At 40.0% G+C, this 21,230-nt stretch overlaps 1 long non-coding RNA gene across 2 annotated transcripts in view; it reads right to left on the bottom strand.

Moving 5' to 3' along the window:
• Positions 1-16,471: 16,471 nt before the first annotated feature.
• The window catches only part of LOC138755186 (uncharacterized), a 29,487-nt gene continuing 24,728 nt past the window's right edge, over positions 16,472-21,230 (bottom strand). Inside the window, exons 3-4 of one of the 2 annotated variants that reach the window (XR_011352090.1) lie at positions 19,202-19,394; positions 16,472-18,859 (exon numbers count right to left, since the gene is read on the bottom strand). This is a non-coding gene — a long non-coding RNA (uncharacterized lncRNA). The remainder of the gene's footprint in view (positions 18,860-19,201; positions 19,395-21,230) is intronic. The other variant, XR_011352091.1, reaches the window with a different exon arrangement.

Consider the following 21,230-nt stretch of genomic DNA (forward strand, 5'->3'; position numbering starts at 1 on the left):
CTGAGGAACATAATCATATCTATATTGCCTTCCATGTCACCATTTGTGCCAATATATATATATATATATATATCCAATAACCTAGGAACAAAGAATCCCTCTAAATTATGCAGATCCAATTCAGGACTGGTTTCCTATGTGTTGCTATGTGTGTATTACATATATTCATGCAGCCCGATGTTGTGAGTCAGGTGACAAATTAATCTTGCATGAAGATTTCTGTAACTACTTAGCACTCTGTATATGTAATCGCTTTCGCATGGAACCTCACAATTCACTTTGCCAAAGAGTGTAAGGTGCTGTAATGTTGCAATCACTATTAATTATCTATTTTGAACATATATTGGGACACACAGTTACAAAACACTTTGTATTTCTCGGTTGTCAGCTCTGTTTCTCTGCATTTGCACTGCTTGGCCTATTGTGTGTTAGCACTTTTTTCTGGTTTTATTTCAAATTTCTATCTTTTCTATATTTTCTGAGCCTCTATTAATCTATCCCCATGTTTGTCTTTTTCCAGCTCCTCGGTATGCTTCCCCCACTTTTTTAGCTATTGTATGTTATCTCTTAGTGGATTTTTAGCAGACTAAGTTGCTGTGTTAGTTCACTACCAGCATTGGTAATTTTTTCTGAATGCTTTCTCTCTCTCTCTCTCTCTCTCTCTCCCTCCCTCCCCCTGCTGCTTTATTCTTTTGCTTTTCTAATCCAATGCATGTTTTGCTATATTAACTTTGTGCAGGTTTTTCCCATTTTCGAGATAATTCTTTCTGTTTCTTTTTCTAAAAACACACGTCAATATTGCCCCTTTTCACTGCCCTTCCTGTGACCCTGCTCAATAATCAGCAGTAGTAGAATTGCCCTTTTTTTGCCTCAAGTTAAGCAGAACAGGAATTCAGTAAAAAAAATTTCTAATTATTCTGTAATCCTATGTAAAGGGCAGGCCTTATGTGCAGGTACAGCTGCTCTCTTTTTCATACCTTGATGAAGGTTTCAAGCCCAAAATGTTGGTTACGTGTCATTATCTTTGCTCTATAAAGCGTAGTGTTTGATGTGCTGAGTTTCTCCAGCATTATGTTTTTACTATTATGTCTCCAAAAGTATGATTATTTTACATTTTCAAACTAATGATCCATTTCATTTTAATTTATTTAAGATATCTTTATCCATATTGAGTACAAAATTAATATACAGCTAGGTTTGGTTTGATCTATTTGAGGAGATTCTAAAAGTTTGCATGAACAAATAAATTGAGCCCAGGAAATGATAATGGTGACTTTAAAATGTTGGATATTTAACATTCATCTGAAATATATTTAGTTCTATTTTCCTGTGGTCAGCCTATATTCACCTAAACCTTTCCTATCTATGTACCTGCCTAAATATTACATTTGTCCCCACTTCTACCACTTCCTCTGGTACCTGATTCCGTATATCCACCACCCTCTCTGAAGAGTGTGCCAATCAAGTCGCTTTTAAATCTATGCCTCTCGTTTTAGATCTCTTCCCATGGGGGGAAAATTAGACTGACAATTTACTTTTTCTTATAAAACACTATATCTCCTTAGCTTTCTGCAATCTTGGGAGGTAAGTCCCAGCCTATTCAACCAGACCATATCATTCAAGCCTACCAGTCCAGGCAGCATTCTTGAGGATCTTTTCTGCACCCATTCTAGTTTAATGATATATTTCCTATATGCTGTCTAACATTTCACTTTGTTATAAAGAAGGTTCAAGAAGCAAAATAAAAATGTGAAACTGCACACACCACTGCAAGTGTGGTCTCACCAACATCTTGTGCAGTTGTAGCATAAGGTCCCTGCTCCTGTACTCAATGCCCTGAACAATGAAGTGAAGCATGCCAAACACCTTCACCACCCTGTCTACCTGAGTCACCACTTTCATAAAACTATGTACCAAGTCTGTTCACTTCACAATACACATTATGGGCCTGACTACCAAGTACAACACTTCAGATTTGTCCAAGTTACATTCCATCGCCAATCCTTGGACCTCTTTCTCAGTTTACCTAGATTAGCTTTTAATCTTAGTTAAGCTTTATTCATTATACATCTATGACTGTGTGGCCAGGCACAATTCTAATACTAAGTACAAATTTGTCGATGATACCACTGTTGTTGGCAGAATCACAATCAACAATGAGGAAGTGTACAGGAGGGAGATAGATCATTTCGTTGAGTGGTGTCACGCCAATAATATTGCACTCAACATTAGAAAAACCAAGGAGATGATTGTGGACTTCAGGAGGAAGTCAGGGGAATATGACCCAGTCCTCATCGAGGGTTCAGTAGTGGAGAGGGTCAAGAACGTCAAATTCCTGGGTGTTAATATCTCCGAGAATCTGTCCTAGCATCTCCATATCAAAGTAATCACGAAGAAGGCTCGCCAGTGGCTATACTTTGTGAGGTTCTTGAGGAGATTCAATATGTCACTGAAAACTCTCAAAAACCTCTACAGGTGCAGGGGTGTACTGCTGTCAGAGCTCACCGGATCACCGCTACGGCTCCTCATGGGGCCGCTCCAGCCAACTCATGGGATAGCTCTGGCACATCCTTGTGAGCTCTGGCACCTAAAGAATTAGCAGTCCACCCCTGTACAGGTGAACCATGGAGAGTATTCTGACTGGTTACATCACATTCTTGTATGGAGGCACCAACTCTCAGGACAAGAATAAACTCCAGAGGATTGTCAACTCGGCCTGTGACACCACAGGCACGATACTTCACTCCATCGAGGACATCTACAGGAGGTGGTGTCTTAAGAAAGAAGCCTCTATCCTCAAAGACCCCCACCACCCAGGCCATTCCCTCTTCACTCTGCTACCATCGAATAAAAAGGTACAGGAGCCAAAAGATGAACACTCAGCGGCACAAGGACAGCTTCTTCCCTGCTGCTATCAGACGCCTGAATAATCAATGAACCAAAGACACTGCCTTACTTTTCATGCATTTTTAAAAATTTATTGTTGTAAAAGTGGTTTATATGAATGTTTACACTATGATGTTGCCACAAAACACCAAATTTCATGATTTGTTCATGACAGTCAATTCTCATGCTGACCAGTTGCAGATTAACTATACAGCAGTGCCCTCTGCTGGCTAATGCAATTGATTTTTAATCTCCAGCACATAACAACCTGCCACAAATAACAGCCACAAATTAGGTTGTATTAGTGAGGAAGTGCCACAAACCTTCAAATGTTATGATAACATTTACTGTGTAGAAATGTACATTAAAATGGAATTGATTAGGAAGCTCATTGCATAGTCTCAAGGAAAAGATGTTCTTATACAAAAGATAAGAAAGTTGTTGTACTAAAATGCGAAGATTCCAGGAGCTTCAGCATAATTGTATGCAGTAAATGTGCTTAATTTCAACTGTTGAACTTAGTTGTGCAAACACTTAGTTGTTCAACAGGAGCAGCTTTTTAGAGGGCAGAACAGGGTCAATGGTGTGGGGATAGAAGCTGGAACCATATACTTATGAAGATCAAACAAAGTGGTGGAGGAGACGGAGCCATGAAGAAAGAATCAGAGAGGTAAAGATGCCCACACCAAAAAAAAAGGTGGCTGGCTCTGAAGATGGGTCCATCACACATTTCAACAGTAGTCAGCAGCTCAAGTAAGCATGGACATTTTAACTTTCAGTCAAGTACGCCTCCTCCTCTTGTAAAGGTCAACTTTTACATTTAAAGTCCAAGCAATTATTTCAGCATATGTCCAGACTTGTGTTGCACAGTAACTACACATGCTATTTGCATTTTGCAAATAATTTTGCTTTACGGTGTATAAAAATTAAGAATTCAAGATGACATGGTTCTGATAAAATCAGTGATTCTCAACGTTTTTGTTTCCACTCACATACCACTTTAAGCATTCCCTCTGCCATCAGTCCTCTGTGATTAGTAAAGGATTGCTTAAGGTGGTATGTGAGTAGAAAGAAAAAGTTTGAAAACCACTGTTTTAATCGTACCTAATTGACTCATTATGTGCATGGTTTCATAACTCCAAAGGAAATGGGCCAATGACTATTTCTCAAGCAAAATATTTCAGTAACAATTGGGTCTCGAGCAGTGATTCTTAACCTTCCCTTCCCACTCACGTACCACCTTAAGCAATTCCTTACAGATCATGTAGTTGTGAGGGTTAGCTGAAAATAACATGGACTGTGCAAAGCAATAACTCTTGCTTCCCTTTACAATCCCTGACGTTAACCACAAAAGGAACGGGAGCAGACAAAGGCAGATTAATCTGCAGCTAGATTGCCTTTTAGTGAGAAGATGGCGACGAGTTAATTAAGCAGCAGCCTGTAAAACTACTCTATTTGCATAGTAAATCCTGACCACTATGTAAGTGTGGACAATTTTGGATTAAATTACAACCTCATAAATATGATAATCAATTTGTGGGCTAAAAGGGTTGCCATAGCAACTTTTCTTCAGGTATCCCTTCTGTAGCCGCCCTAAAAATTGTAACCATAAAACAATTACAGCACAGAAACAGGCCATTTTGGCCCTTCTAGCCCTCACCGAACTAAGTACTCCCCTCTAGCCCCACCTACCTGCTCCCTGCCCATCACTCTCCATTCCCCTCCCATCCATATACCTAACCAAATTTTCCTTATGCAATCCCCAAAGAGAAAACAAAGTATCCTCTTGCTGCCTGATAAACTTAAAGCGCAACCCCTCACTCTGCCATTCCAAACAAAAAGAGCATGAGATTTGATACACTGCCTTGTTTAGAATAAACCATGGCAGACTTTTTCCGCGTCATTCGAAAGCCTCATGTCACCCAAATAAATTTGTATCCATTCATTAAATGCGTGAGGCTGCATTTCCAATGATTTATTGCTTGGAAGACCCCTCTCTTCATTAAATTTAGTTTCCCCTGGCATTTGGGACTTTCCCCTTTCATTCTCTCTTTTAAACCACTAAATGCTTCAATATTTATGTGTATTTTTTAAATTTAGGACCCCTCTATAACATATGCTACAGGCCCACACTAGCTTAATCTGGTCCTGGCTAGAGGTGACTGATTTTCTTGGGACAACTAAACAGGGTGAGAAAGATGAAAGCTTCTGATAACACATCATCAGAAAAGGGATAGGAAGACAAATTAAGTCCAATAGAGTCCTCCTCCTCCCAAGCAAACTTCACTTTTGTTTCCGTGGGATTCAACTACTGCATCCCATTGCAGCCTTCTCTGCATCAGTGAGACTGAATGCAGACTTTGAGCCCACTTCATTGAGCACCTTTGCTCGACCACATCAGTGACAGGGATCTCCCAGTGGCCAATGTTAGGTCTGCTTTGTCCATGAATGAGTGAGACAAACACCAGACTGAGTCGAAATCAGGGTTCTTTGTTCTTTATTACCGGATTGTAACACTTGCAACTAACAATGTTAGTCGGAGAATGCATTCTGCCGTTATCAGCAAAATGGTGATTTTTTATACCCTTGGATACGTGCTTAGAACATCATCATATCATTACTTGTCCAATGACTAAAACTGTTGCTATCCTTTCCCTGCTAGCTTCCTGCCTCTCAATCCATCAATGTCTCTCTTATCTTGTAAGTACAAGGATGCATTCACATCTTGTTACAGCCCTGCACAGGGTAACTCCTTACACATTCCCATCTCATGATGTTTTACCTAACAGGAGTACAAGGACACCTCCCCTTCTTGTTACAGCCCTGCACAGGGTAACTCCTTACACATTCCCATCTCATGATGTTTTACCTTACACCAACCATTTCAATTCTGCACACCACTCCCACACTGACATGTCTGTCCATAGCCTCATGTACTGTCAAACCAAGACCACCCATAAACTGGAGAAGCAACACCTAATTTTCCATCTGAGCACTATGCCTCTGGGTGCCATTAACATGGATTTCTCTAGCTTATGCTAGCCTACTCCCCATTCTCCCTCCTTTCCCCATCCCTCTATCTTCTTTCCTCCAGTACTCCACCCCCTTCCATCTTCATTCACAGAGCCACCCTCCACTTGTTTGCTGGCATGCTCTCCACCTACTTCCTCCTGCCTGAGAGATTGTGCTCCTCCCCCTGTCCCTCTCCCCCAACAATTTGTTCAGGCACCTGCCTACATTTTGTTCATACCTTCATGAAGAGCTCAACCCCCAAAATATTGGTATTCTATCTTAATGATATCCTTTTTTTTGAGTATTTTATTTATAGTTTTTCAGGTTTAGACACAATAATTTATAGATTGTCAGCAATAGTCATTACAAGTCAACATCAGTTACCACTTATCCATGTCATATCTAAAGAAATTTACAATCAAGTCCAAACCTAAGACCCCTAATCCTCTTTCCTCCTCCCACCCCATTCCCTAAACCTCAAATACTCAACACATGGATGAGTGGGTAACCAAAAGAGACATTTAAACATCAAAACATAGGGATAAATTCTATCAGGGAATTATGGGTCAGGTCTGGAGAAGCAGATAGGAACCAGGCCAATTTCCCTTTGTTCTGACTTTTTCTGGCTGGGCTAAGGCAGGCCCCTTGTTTAGGGCAAGATGAGCCCCAAGACAAGATTGTACTTTTCACAGCCGCACTCCTATGTGGTTCAGGTATGGCTAACAGATTTTTTGAAAGGTGCCGTACCTTCCCCTCGAGTTATAAGTAATCTTCTCCAGGGGAACACAGGCTTGCATCTCCTTCCTCCGTTGCGCAATGCTCAGGTAAGAGTCAAGATTTCCAGGTATCCGCTATGCACTTCTTGGCCACCGCCAATGCAATCATTACAAATTGAATTTAGAATTTGGACAGCTTCATGTTAAGTCTTAAGTCCATCATGAATTCTGAGGGAATTCTTTACCTATGATTTTCCCTAGGACTTCACCTAGCTCTGCCCAGAAGGGCCCCACCTTGGAACATGTCCAGGTCATGTGCACAAAGGTTTCTGTCTCAATGCCGCATCTGAAACATTGATCTGACAGTTCCGACTTGGACCTATTAATCCTTTGTGGCGTTAGATACAGTTGGTGCAAGAAGTTGTATTGCACCAGCTTGTATCTTACATTGATTACCGTGACCATGCTGATCCGACACAAGTCAGACCAGCACCGCTCATCAATTGTTGTTCCCAGATCTGACTCCCACCTCTGACTGGCTTTATGAAGACCACGTTTAGGTCCTTCCACTTGATGCAGGAAATACATTGGTGAAATGATTTTTCATGTGTTTCCCCCTTCGAATTCTGGTCTCTATATCATTGCACCTTGGGCAGGGCCATGGTTGGGCCTAGTTTGTCCTGGAGAAATTATCTTATCTGGAGGTAGCAGTGGAATATTTTATTTGACAAATTATATTTCTATTTAAGCTGCTCACATTTCATTAATTGTCCCTGCTCATAACAGTCCTCTATGCACCTGACACCATTCCTGCACCAAGTGTCTAGGATCTTGTTACCTACCATCAAAGTATTAAATGGTTTGGAGACAGCCCCAATTTTATTCCTAAATATCAGTTAATATCACTCCAAATGCAAATAATTTGTCTTAAAATGGGGCTGTCTGTTTTTCCAGATCATTTTTGGCATCTCATTTATAAATAACGTCATCTGCTACCCATTTTCAGCCCATTTTTTTCCAGCTGGTCCAGATCCCTCAGCAAGCTTTGAAAACCTTCTTCGCTGTCCACAACACCTCCAATCTTTGTGTCATCTGCAAACTTGCTGATCCAATTTACCACATTATAATCCAGATAATTGATTGAGATGACGAACAACAATGATCCCTGAGGCACACCACTAGTCTAGGTATTGAGTCTGAGAAGCAATCATCCACTACCACTCTCTGGCTTCTGCTGTATAGCCAAAGTTAAATCCAGTTTACTACTTCACCATGAATACCAAGCTTCTGAACCTTCCTGACTAACCTCCCATGTGGGACCTTGTCAAAGGCCTTACCAAAGACAACATCTACATTAACTTCCCTGGTAACCTCCTCCAAAAACTCTATTAAGACCTACCACACACAAAGCTACATTGACTATCCCTAATCAGTCCATGGCTATCCAAATACTTGTATATCCAATATCGTAGAACACCTTCCAATAATTTACCTACTACTGACATTGGGCTCACCGGCATTTATTTCCAGGGTTATATTTGGAGCATTTTTCAAACAACGAAACAACATAAACTATTCACCAATCTTCTGGCACCACATCCGTGGCAAAGGACATTTTAAATATTTCTGCCAGAGCCCCTACAAATTCTACATTTGCCTCCCTCAAAGTCCAAGGGAATATCTTGTCAGACCTTGGAGATTTATCCAGCCTTATTTTCTTTAAGAGAGCAGACACTTCCTCCTCTTTAATCTGTACAGGTTCCATGACCTTTCTGCTTACTTCCCACAAATCTGTGCCCTTTTCATGAGTGAATACTGTTGAAAATAAAACATTTAAGACCTCTCCAATCTCTTTTGGCTCCATACAAAACTGACCACTCTGATCTTCAAGGGGATCAATTTTGTCCCTTACTATCCTTTTGCTCTTAATATACCTGTAGAAACCCTTAGGGTTTTCCTTCACATTGTCTACCAAAGCAACCTCGTGTCTTCTTTTATCCTTCCTGGTTTCTTTCTTGAGGTTTTTCTTGCATTTTGTATATTCCTCAAGTATTTCATTTGCTCCGTTGCCTATACCTGCTATACACCTCTCTCTTCTTCTGAACCAGGTCCCCAATATCCCTCGAAAACCAAGGTTCCCTATACCTGCTAATCTTGCCTTTGATCCTTTCAGGAACATACAAACTCTGTACTTTTAAAATTTAGCTCTGAAGTTCCTCCACTTACCTCACACAACCTTGCCAATCCATGCATTCTAGATCCTTTCTCATTTCTCAGAATTATCCTTTCTCTCAATTAGAATCTCAACTCAAAGCCCAGACCTATCCTTATCTATAATTAACTTGAAACTAATAGCATTATGATCACTGGAACAAAAATGTTCCCTTACACACACTTCTGTCACCTATCCTGTCTCATTCTCTAATAGGAGATCCAGATAATACTTCTATATATTGATTTAGAAAACTTTCCTGAACACATTTGACAAAGTCCAAGCCATCCAGCCCTTTTACAGTACGGGAGTCCCAAATCAATATGTGGAAAGTAAAAATCTCTAACTATCACAACCTTATGTTTCCTGCAGCTGTCTGGTATCTTTCTACAGATTTACTTCTCCAATTCCCACTGACTATTGGGCAGTCTATAATACAACCCCATAAGTGTGGTCATACCTTTCCCATTCCTCAACTCCACCCATATAGCCTCAGTAGTTGAGCCCTCTGGTCTGTCCTACCTGACCACAGATGTGCTTTTTCCCTGATGAACAATGCCACACCTCCCCCTTTACTTTCCCTCACACCAACCCCCCCCCCCCCCCCACCCCATTCTATTGCATCTAAAACAATGGAAGCTCGGAACATTGAGCTGCTTGTCCTGCCCCTCCTACATTTGTTTCACTAATGGCTGCAATGTCATAATTCCATGTGCTGATCCATGCTCTAAGCTCGTCTTCCTTTCCTACAATACTACTTGGATTGAAATAGATGCACCTGAGAACATTTCCACCACATTCAACCCGGTGACTTCTAATGGTGCATTCAATTTTACATAATCTTTTCCCTCCTCCATTCCTCTATCTGCTATGCTAGTGTGGTTCCTTATCACTCTCCATAAGTGCCTTGAAATTTACAAAATTCTGATCATTATACCCAAGATGTTCCCCCTTTGGCACTTTCACTACTTAGTTGCCTTGTTACAGTTCCCAAGTTCAGTACAATGCCTTCTCTTGAGAATCACCCAAGTTTTGTGTCTATGAATACTCTTGAAAAGTTCTTCCCTTAGAAGCCTCTTGCATTAGGACACTTCAGGTCGATATTGGGAAAGTTAAAATCCCCCACCACTGTAAACCTTTTGCTTCTACAATGCTCTGTGATCTGTCTACATTATTATTCCAATATATCTTCCCTAACTACTGCCATAATGTTCTCTCTGATCAATATTTTGTTGCTCTATCCTCTTTTATATCCCAGCCCCATCCCCATCTTGTCTGAAACTTCTGCGCTTCTTTCAGCCATGTTTATGTCATTGCAATAATATTGTATGCTGACCAATATGTTAAGTTGACCAGTCTCATCTGACAGGCTTCTTCTATTAAAATAAGTCCAGTCTGCCCATGAACCTTGTCATGCCACATCTAGTCTGCCTATGGGACTTGCTTGATTAATCCTCTATATTTGACTCCACCTGCCCACCTGTTGTGCTACTTTCTTCATAACTTCTGTGCTACTGTTCTGCATCCCACATGTCTGCAAATCTCTCAACAGCATGAGTGAAACACCAATAATACAGGAAAATGGTTCTGAGATTGATCTGCCCTGCTCTTATTGAATGGCAGTAGGCTCAAGGGGTCCAGATAGCTACTCACACTCCCATTTCTTTTGTTCTTATTTCTATGTGCTTATTACTGTCAGTCATTATACATACTGACTTCGGAAATATTAGCTCAACACAGCTCTTTTTTTTCCTGATTTTTGAAATAACACATTATTCAAATGGCGTAATCATAATGCAGGAGGTCATTCACCCCACGATATCTCCATCAGTTCTTCTAATTAATTTTTTAAAATATGATTTGTGACTGGGTCCATGCATTTACTGGCACCACTTGCCTGCATTCTCACTTGGAAGACTTATTCAGTTAGTTTCACACCCTTGTTCTTACCTTATAACATGGTCACAGTGAGCCAACAGGTCTCTTTTTTTCTTTAATCTTATGATCAGCCTGGAATATATTTTCCCCTTGAAAGTTATGAGTGAAACTAATTGCACTGCTCTTTCAGGATGTGTGTTTCAGATTATAAGAATTCCGAATCAGGTTGATTGTCATTGAAATGTGTTGCTTTGCAGCAACAGTAATGTGCAAAGCAAGGTGCAAAATTACTATAAATTACCATTACATAAATAAAAGATTTAAATGAAATAAACAAATAAATAAAGACAGATACCTGTAAATAAATATATAGATAAATAAAAAGAGCAAAATAAGAGAAAAGAAGAAGCTGGTTTTGTAATATTGAGTGGGTGTCTTCAGGCTCCTGTACCTGCTTCTTGATGAATACAGCAAGAAAAGGGAATGGCCTAGGTGGTGAGGGTCCTTAATGATAGAAGCTACTTTCTTGAGGCCCCACCTCTTTAGGGTGTTGAGGGTCCTTGATGATAGAAGCTACTTTCTTGAGGCACCACCTCTTTAAGATGTTCTTAAAGTGAAGACTAATCCCATGATGGTGTTGGCTGTGTTTTCAACCCTCTGTAGCCTGTTCCTATCTTGGGCATTGGCACCTCCATACCAGACAATGCTGTAACCACCCAGAATGCTCTCCAGGGTACACCTGTAGAAATTTGCAAGTCTTTGGTGATATGCCAAATCTCCTCAAACTCACAACAAAATATAGCCGCTGGCATACCTTCATGATTGCATCAACATGATGGGCCCAGGATTGGTTTTCAGAGATGTTGACACCAGGAATTTGGAGTTTCTTACCCTCTCCACTGTTGACCCCTCGATGAGGACTGGTTTGTGTTCACCTGGCTTCCCTTTCCTGTAGCCAACAATTAATTCCTTAATTTTACAGACACTGAGTGCAAGGTGGTTGCTGTTGTGTGTGCACTCACACAATTAAGACTCAGAGATGTGATATATATATATATATATCTATATGTGTGGAAGGGAGACATCATGACATGGGTGTCATGTGGGTGAGTTTATACCCAACATTCTTTCCACGCTCCCCCCCCACCCCCTGTGCAGTAAATGCTGGTTAGGCCCCTTCTAACTAATTAAATTGCATCTGGCCCAGGTCTACAATTGAGAATTCGAATACATCTCATAAAAGGGAAAGTATTAATAATAATCAGGGCACATAGTCCTTAAAGCGTTCGGGTTGTCTTCTTTCTCTTTTGGACCACCTCGGCATTGTTTGCTGTGCCCCAATGGGAAATATGTGATTTTGTGTGTCCAGGAGGCATTTAGAAATTTATTTGTTTTCATTGCTTTTTTTGAATGTTTGTACAAAACATTCTGCCTCCCCATTATTACTTGGATGATAGGATGTAGACAAAATATGTCTGATATTGTCATTGCGCATAAATTTTTTAAAATGTTCTGATGTAAATTAGGGCCCATTGTGCAGAATATTCTCTTTCCCACACCTAGAGCATGCTGCCTCCTTGGCAAGGCAGCATTTCCTCAGGTGCTTGCCCTGCTCACAGAAGTAACATTTGGGGCAATCACCCACCACGGCTGTCGAGGTCAGGTCGCTAGAAGAGTGTGATGATGCCTGCAACCATTTTCTCACAACGCAAGATGGTCCCCCGTCTAAGTTAGTCGTCCTAACTTTGGAGGGCGACCTCCAGCATCTGTTAACTCAACTGCCTCTTGCAGGTCATGTACCTTCTGCTCCAGGAGCTGCTGTCTGATGTATCCAGTCCTGATTCCATCTACACAGGTGTCCTGGATGAGGTCCTCTGCATTCTGGGTGGCCATCTAGGCTTTGCAGTTGCATGCCCTGCAGAGGGCCCTCTGGGCTTAGGTACTCCGCGCTTGACACACCTGGTCACATCTCCTGGTGGCCAGGATATGTCATGCATAGACCTCATTCACCCTTCTGCGATACTCGACCTTCAGTGTACCCATGACCTCCATGTATGATTTGGCGTCGTTGATCGTTGGGAAGACCAGGGGTCCGACTCTTTAGAAGAGGTGCTTCAGTTTGTCCTCGTCCGTGTTAACAACATTCATGGTCATCATCAGGAAGTCCTCAAAGTGTAGCCAGAGTTCAAACATGTTCAGGGCGTCAGAGGATCAGGGTCTATGTTGAGTCAATAAAATTGATGCACCACCAATTACCACAAAAGACTGAGGTTGCAAAACTGATGGGCTTTAACTTACTATAGACTAGAGGAACAACCAACCTCCTCGACTAATCATGGCAGGAAGACTGGGGAGCATGCAAGGGGTAATGGGCAGGATCGGTCTCAGGAGACGTGTCCAGCCAGTGGTAACCAATCATAGTATAACAGCGGTTTATCAAAGTATGTGCTGGAAAGAGCAACAATTCTAATATTGGTAACATTGAACCATCCAACCTGAAAACATCCTCTTTGTTTCCTGTCTACAAGCAGACTTTATAACAGTTAACCACTGCCCCTTCCTTCATCTTCCATTTTGTTATTGTTAATTATGTGGCATGTTGTATATCTATATATCAATAACCACACTACTCTCATTAATTCTTTCAATTACAGCTGCAATTTCAATTACTCCAGCATTACACCTGTTCAGATTACAGATTTCACCTTTATAGATAGTATCCAAAAATTGGAGATGTGGAATAAAATTTGTTCTCACTCAATTGATGTTAAAAAATGCAAATAAACAAACATTTTTCTGTGCTCATTTCCTGGCACATGCTTTGTCTGAAGGAAAATTGCAACACAGACTTGCGGGGGTTGTCTGGACTCCATCAAAGAACTTAATTGGGTTAGTGAAATATTCAGACCATGTAATACTGGTTAGAAGCTATGTTTACAACATGCTACGGGTGCCAGGAAGAAAGGGAGATGCAAGGAGCCAGAAAGAAACCAATCGGGAATGTGTTTTCTCAACCTGCTGCACCTCCCTTTAAAAGAGTATTAACATGCCGTGACTCTCAAAGGGAAATAATTACAGATAAATATTAATTGCCATTTCCAGATGCTGAGAGATACTGATTCCCACTGCATTTTTGTTACTGCAAAACTAGACATTATTATGTTTCCCCTTCAGGGTTTTTGCAAGGAACAAAAGCAGATTATAGTGACATTGGTGAAGGCACGACATCTGTCTGTAATCAAAAGTTGACTGATGGACTGTTCTGAAGTATGGACAGGTTCATTCTATTCTTCAGAGTCTGATGCTATTTCTAGTTTCTGGATGTGGTAAAATGTACCATTGTGGAGATTCAATCATCAGCGTTCTGAGTGAACACCTCACTTACTTCCATTCATCAGTTCAGTTGGTGATTCTCAGAAAATGCTCTGCTTATAAATGACAAAAGTCAAGAATCCCACTAATAACACTGTTTAGCTCACCAGCTGAGCCCATTATGTGACACTAATTTTAACTACTGTTTACATATTTAGTCTTATTTAGTCTTTTTTTCATAGAATTACAGCCAGTTAATTTCTGGCCTGATGACAGATATTCAACTGAACATTTCAGCAATTCGATAATCTGATATTCAAGTTTATTGTCACATGTAACAAAAATGCAGTGATTAAAGTTATTTTGCGGACAGAATAACCTGGTTTACAAGACCTTGGATTATACAACCATAGTGTGCAAGGGAATTATAAGATTTAGTCAACCATGACTGTCTTATAACTTCTTAACAGCAAGTCCAAGAGTAAAACTTACAACCACTTCCTATACCCATCTCCACAAAAAGTGAGTTCTGCCACTGCTGGATGAATACAATCTTCAGTAATAACCCCTTTTTCATGCTTTCAGCAACTTGACTTCCATGTGCTTATTAGTGTCATCCATCAGGATGAGTGGTATTGGAAGTCAGTTTTGATTGCAGATTAAGGGTCAGTCTTTAAGTACAGTACTTGGCTGAGAGGCCATTTAGTGTAACTGTCGCTTTAAGCGTTGGTACAGGCTACAACCATTCACAGTTGTGGAGAGACTGGATGGCACCATCAAGTACAAATTATACCCAAAGATGATACTCTGGAAGAAGAGAAATAACAATGGTTGCTTATTCGGGAAAACAGGTGGTGAGAGAGTTATGTGAGTGGGACACTTAAAGAAACAGGATTTTCATTATAATTGATCTCCAGCCATCTCATGAACATGGAGGTGGAGTGACTCTGTGTGAAATAGACAATTTGGCTTATTCTCCCTGTCAGGGAAATTATTGAATCACCATGACCAAAGGAAAGGACACTTTGATTGACCCATATCTGCATTGAATTGTGACCAAGGTAATGGTCATTTTGACTGACCTGTGTCTGGGTTTTTCGAAGTATCATGGAAGTCACTTGTTTCATTTCCACTATACAAGGAAAAGGGGAGTTATGACAAACATTCGTCTGAAAGGATATTTCTCAGCAAGAAACTCAACAAGGATTCGTGAGTTTTCAGCAGTCCAGTCACTAAGTCTCTTCCACCTCCTTCGTAATTACTTCTGGGCATCAGTTTAAAAGTCTGAGTTTCAACTGGAACTTCGGAATGACCTCACAGAATTGTGCTTAAGTTGGATAACACACACACACACACACACACACACACACACACACACACACACACAGTAAGATGTTATATTTTTAGCAGTTATAAATAAAAATATGGTTTTAAAAGAAAAACAATAAGTCTTTTGGCAAATTTCTATTGCTGCTGGTCTGAGGCGTAACACTTATAAAAGGTAATTGGATGATTTGATTATGGTTTCTAAGATTTTGAAAGCAATTAACACAAACAGAGAAAAACAGAAAGATTAGTGGGGGAATCCAGATGAGGGATCTTATCCTAAAATCAGAACCTAGTAATTCACCAGTGCAGTTAAGAATACTTTTCCCTGCAAGGATTCATAGAAGTTTGAAGCATTTTCCTATGATAACAGTAAGAGATGCAAGGTCAATTAAAAATAGCTTTGAAATTGATAACAACTTTATAATTGCACAGTATCCTATGGTATTTTACAAGAACAATATAAATGGAGGCACTTTCAACATCAAACCACCTTAGATGTTTAGTCAAGGTAACAAGTTTTAAAAGCAACTTAAGGAGAAGTAGATATTTTAATAAAAATGTAATTAGTAATTATTTGCAAATTTCTAAATATAGAACATTTCAGCACAGTACAGCCCTTCAGCCCACAATGTTGTGCTGATCTGAGTAAACCGATTGCACAACAATCTAGTTTTTCCCTGCTTCACCCTCTATTTTTCATGCATCCATGTGCCTCTCTAAAAGTCTTTTGAATGTCCCCATTGTACCAACCTCCACCACCATCACCACCCCTGACAATGCATTCCAGGCACCCACCACTCTGTGTAAAAAAAACCACTTACTTCTGATGTATTCCCTCAACTTTCCTCCACTCACTTTAAACAGATGTCCTCTGGTATTTGCTATTCTCACCCCAGGAAAAAAGATTCAGCCCCTCATAATCTTATATATCTCTATTGTTACTCATCCTTCATCAATCCAAAGAGAAACGTCCCAGCTCTGTCAACTATCTAAATGGCCAAAATACAGCCAGTAGGCCAATTGTGGCCTTTTAGAACAGTCTCTCACAATGTACTGTATGTACATTACACTTCTTAGTTTCAACACTGATGCCGCTACTACGAGGCTACCATTGTACTTCCTTTTCAATATTTTTATTAATTTCATTTAACAAATGTTACATAGGTAAATAAACATGAATAGAACAACAGTCAAACTTATATACAAGTGATAGTAATGACAAAATCTATGTTGCATTTTCTACAAAATCAACCCCCTACCTACAGAGGCTGTTGGCAAAATACATAGACTTCTATCTGATAATGAAGAGAAAAATAAACAATGAGGTCAAAAATCAATTAAACTTACAAATTTGGGAAATAAGCCCACAAACAAATAAAATTTACATTCATTACAGTAATGGAACATCTAATTTTTTTTCTATAAAGCAAACAAGCCATCTTAACAGACAGGCATTTAGAGTGAGTGCAAGGGACACAATTGCACTTCTTAGTTACAACACTAGATAGCACTGCCGAGATTTAAAGAGTTTTATTGCATTCATTTAAATTTAAGGCAGAAATGCCTACTGTAATCTGTAAGCACATCAATACACTACTGTAATATCAACAGTTAAACTGCTCAGTAGTTATTTTGATAGAAAATGAATTTTTGATGGCACAGGATTTTTCTGGTCATTTCCTTTTTACTTTTTAAAATATTTTTATTGATTTTAATAAAGAACCCAAAGAAATAAAAAAGGTACAATTCAATAAGATCGTATGAACAGTTACATAAACTAAATAAGACATTCTGTATATCACTAACATACATAAATTGTAAATCATATCCATAATTCATATTCTAAATAGTATATACCTTTTTTAGAAAAAGAACTAATAACATTAAAAAAGAGGAAAGAAAATAGTAGAGAAAAACTCAAACCCCTTACCTAACCACATTGCCAGATTCTGTGACTAGTATTAAAAGAAATACTTCTACTTTATCTCAAACCCTTCTTTCACCCCTCCTTCTTAGACACCTCCTTCACCATTATTCTCCCTTTCTCCACTCCCTTCACATTTTCCTCTCCCTTGTTTTCTCTCTCTAATTTTTCAGTATTTTTTACTTTCCTCTTTCCCCTAATTCAAAGGAAACAGAGACAGTCAGCCTCTCCAGGTTTCTACTGTCCTTTGTGGAACCAACGATCAGTGAGAGGAACTGAAGATTAAGTAGCATCAGTTAGGTATGTGGGGGTTGGGGGTGGAGAAAAAGGAATTGACAACGTTTTGGATCGAAACCTTCATCAAGAAACCTTGCAATCCTTCGATGGAAACTATACGTTCATATTCTTTTTATTCTTTTTTTTCCTCTGGACTCAAGGGTGATGGAGGCAAGATCATTAAATAATTAAGGTGGAACTAGATAAATATTTGAAAAATTGAGGAACTGAGGGTTGTGGAGAACAGGCACATAAAACGAGTCTAGATCCACTTTATTGAAATCAGTGCCATGTAGCAAGAAGCAAATGTTACCATTCATTGCTTTAATGTTGGCCTGCAGTATCACATACTGAGAAATGATTTACACCTATTACTGTCTATGATATGCTGACCATGTGATTTTTAAGTTCACTCGTAAAATCACAAATTTTGCACTAACCTCAATGGCTGAATTCCTGGTGTATACTCCAGTTATGTTCACAATAGTACAGAGCATTAAAAACAAACCTGTCCACTAGGACAACATGTCAGATCTGAGTCATGCACATCAAATATGAATAAATGTCAAACTGTTCTGTCCTTTCCTTAACTGCATCTAATGTGTAACATGAAAAATAGTTTCATACCAAGAATGAACAGAAAACTTAAAGACAAAAATATTTGGCTATTGGTCTGGTGACAGAACCCCTTCTTTTCAAAAATAAAAACATTTTATATTTGTATCTGTAAGACCAAAACAAAGTACAGTTCCTCCATTGAACCAATGGTAACAGAAATCAATATTCTGTCTCTGTGGATCCAATTGTCAATCCATCATTCTACAATGAAAACTTGATGTGCACATCCTGGGTAGCACACATCAATAAATATTACTTTCAGTCAAAGGTTAGAAGCATTTGTGCACTCTAGAACTATCATCCTTCCTGTGTAGGATTGATGGTGGATCCTCAAAAGGCGAGTAATTTGGATAAGCAACCATTGGCCCCGTCACTGGGCATCATTGTTCTCCATAAGGCAACAAACTCACTAACTCCTCTATCCCTGTGGAAGCATAAGAATTGCTGGATACAGGAAGATCATTTCAAAAAAAAAGCACAGCTTGTTAACCATCATTGAAACTGTCTCCCAGATGATACAATATTCACAGAGCCGCGGACTAATCAGCAGTGAATAGCAGTCAACCCAGGACATTAATTCATAACAGATGCAGACATAATTGGAGAACCATAGACATTGTTTCTTGGAATATCAAGGATAATGAGGGTAGAGATGAGTTTCTTTCTTCCACAGTGTGTTGTAGATGGTTATCACTCCTGGTGAGAATCAGGGAAGAGTATTCTGTAAAAACACTGAAATGCTGGAGGAACTCAGCAAGTCTCATAGTGTCCAAAAGAGGTAAAGTTATAATACTGACATTTTGGGCCTGAGCCCTTCCTCAAGGAATGAGCAAAAAGCAGGTAGATACCTGTATTAAAAGGCTGGGGAAAATGAAAGAGTGGGGGGGGGGAAGATGTAGAGACCAACAGACAAAAGGTGTTAATTGGATATGATGGAGAACAAAAAGGTGAAAATTATTCATACTAAGACTGGAGGTCTTTTCAAAGTAGGCCTTTGCATGGAGGCTGGCTAAAAGCCAAATGAAAAGGTATTCTTACCGTTTCAGGCAGGCCCAGAAAAGTCTGCTTTAATGTCCCCTTTCAGCCTGGAGACGGCTAAGGCGATGATGCGGCGTTCAGGAGGCATGGCTGCTGGTGCCATCTCGCCATAAATATGCGGCAAGCAATGGCCGACTTCATTACCCATAATCCCCCACGCACCTGGAACTGCTCTGTCAATCAACGGTTCGAGCTGCATGGGAGAATATGGGTCACAAAGTCAGCCATTACTCTGCAAAGTGTCAAACGGCCCTGAAATGCCAAAGCTGTTCAACACGCGAGATGTGTGAGCACCAGCAATGAGAAATTTAAACTTTAATGTGTGTCTGCTTATTGAAGCAAGCTGCCAAGAGACTGTGCATGACAGCTACAGTATCTGGCTGCCAGTGTTTGGCCAGGAGGGTATGCTGAGCAGTGGCAGTGGGGAGGGCTGAGTGGCGCAAGGCTGTTGAGCGGTGGGGTGGGGAGAGCAGTGGGGGGGGGGGGGGGTGCCTGTGCCCAGCAGCAGTCATCTGCCTGCCCCTTTTGAACCACTCCAAATGGTTCCCTGCTCATAAATCCCTTATAGGGCCTTTGCCTTGACCCTAACACTAGGATCGGGGAGGATCGCTCGAGGTGCATTGAACGCGAACTTGTAAGTGGTACACTCACTCTTTTCTCCACCATGAAAGACCTTAGGTTGCCTCATGCTCATTTCTTCAATCATTCCATCAGGTCAATTAACTGGCATGGTTCCCAGAAGGAATCATGAATCTTCAGTGTGTTTTTGTTCTAAGCAACTTCTTGTAACTTATAACTTACTCCAAGCATTTTATCATCTCTTTTTTGCATCTCTTTTCCATAACGAAAGACCAGTAAAAATTACTATACCCATATTATGTAGAAAATGTCACAATATTTTTCAAAACAATGATTTTAGATCAATACCATCAATACCTATTGGCACCAGAGGATCACAGAGCTGTGCATTTCGTCACTTTACATGTGACTGTGTGGCTCTGTACAAATTAGCTGATGATACCCCAAGGTAGTGGATTGTATAAAAAGAGGTGAAGATGCAGGATGCAGGATGGAGATTGAAATGGTGAACTAACAAGAGCCTTGCATTCATTGTCACCAAAACCAAGGAACTGATTGAGGATCATAGAAAAGGAAAACCAGATATGTACAATCCAGTGATCATTTGAGGGTGAGCAAATTTAAATTTCTGGGAGTCGCTATCTTGGAGGGCCTTTCCTGGACCCAAAACACTAATGTCATTGTGAAGAAAGCATGCCAGCCCCTCCATTTTCTCATGAGCTTGCTGAGGTTTGGTATGACATTGGAAAGCTTCACAAACTCTATAGATGAGCAGTGGAAAATGTGCTGATTGGCTGCATTACAGCCTGGCTTGGGAGCACCAATACCTTTGAGTGGAAAGCCCTGCAAAATGTAGTGGATACAACCCAGTACATCACAGACAAAACTCTTCCACCAGCAGCAATCATCAAGGATCCATACCACCATCCAGGACATGCTCTGTTCTCACTCCTGCCATCAAGCAAAAGGTATAGGTGCTACAAAACTCATAGCACCATGTTCAGGAACAGTGGCTACCCATCCACCATCAGACCAACAAACTCAGAGACCAATTTCGGGACTCTGACTTTGCACATTATTTATTGCTGATATTTTTTCTGTACTGCACACTCAATTTGTTTACATTTCTTTCTTTCTTTGTATTTCTATCTTTTCAATACATATCTTTTCCTGAGTAATTTTTTTTTGCACTACCAATAAGTAGGAATTCTGCCTGGTCTGCGGGAAAATGAATTTCAGGGTTGTATGTGATGTTATATATTTGTTCTGACAATATATCTTAACCTTCTACAGGCAAAGATGAATAGAGGCACAGATGCTTATTTTTTGAGAAACTTTCGAAGCACAAATAGGTTTTGCATTGTTTATTGTTAATCAGATTTTAAGAAGAATCAGAATTCTTCATTGATCCAGTTTATTAATTTCAGGACAGATACTAACCCACTAAAAA

This window comes from Narcine bancroftii, chromosome 2, assembly GCF_036971445.1.
Source record: "Narcine bancroftii isolate sNarBan1 chromosome 2, sNarBan1.hap1, whole genome shotgun sequence".
Taxonomy (NCBI): domain Eukaryota; kingdom Metazoa; phylum Chordata; class Chondrichthyes; order Torpediniformes; family Narcinidae; genus Narcine; species Narcine bancroftii.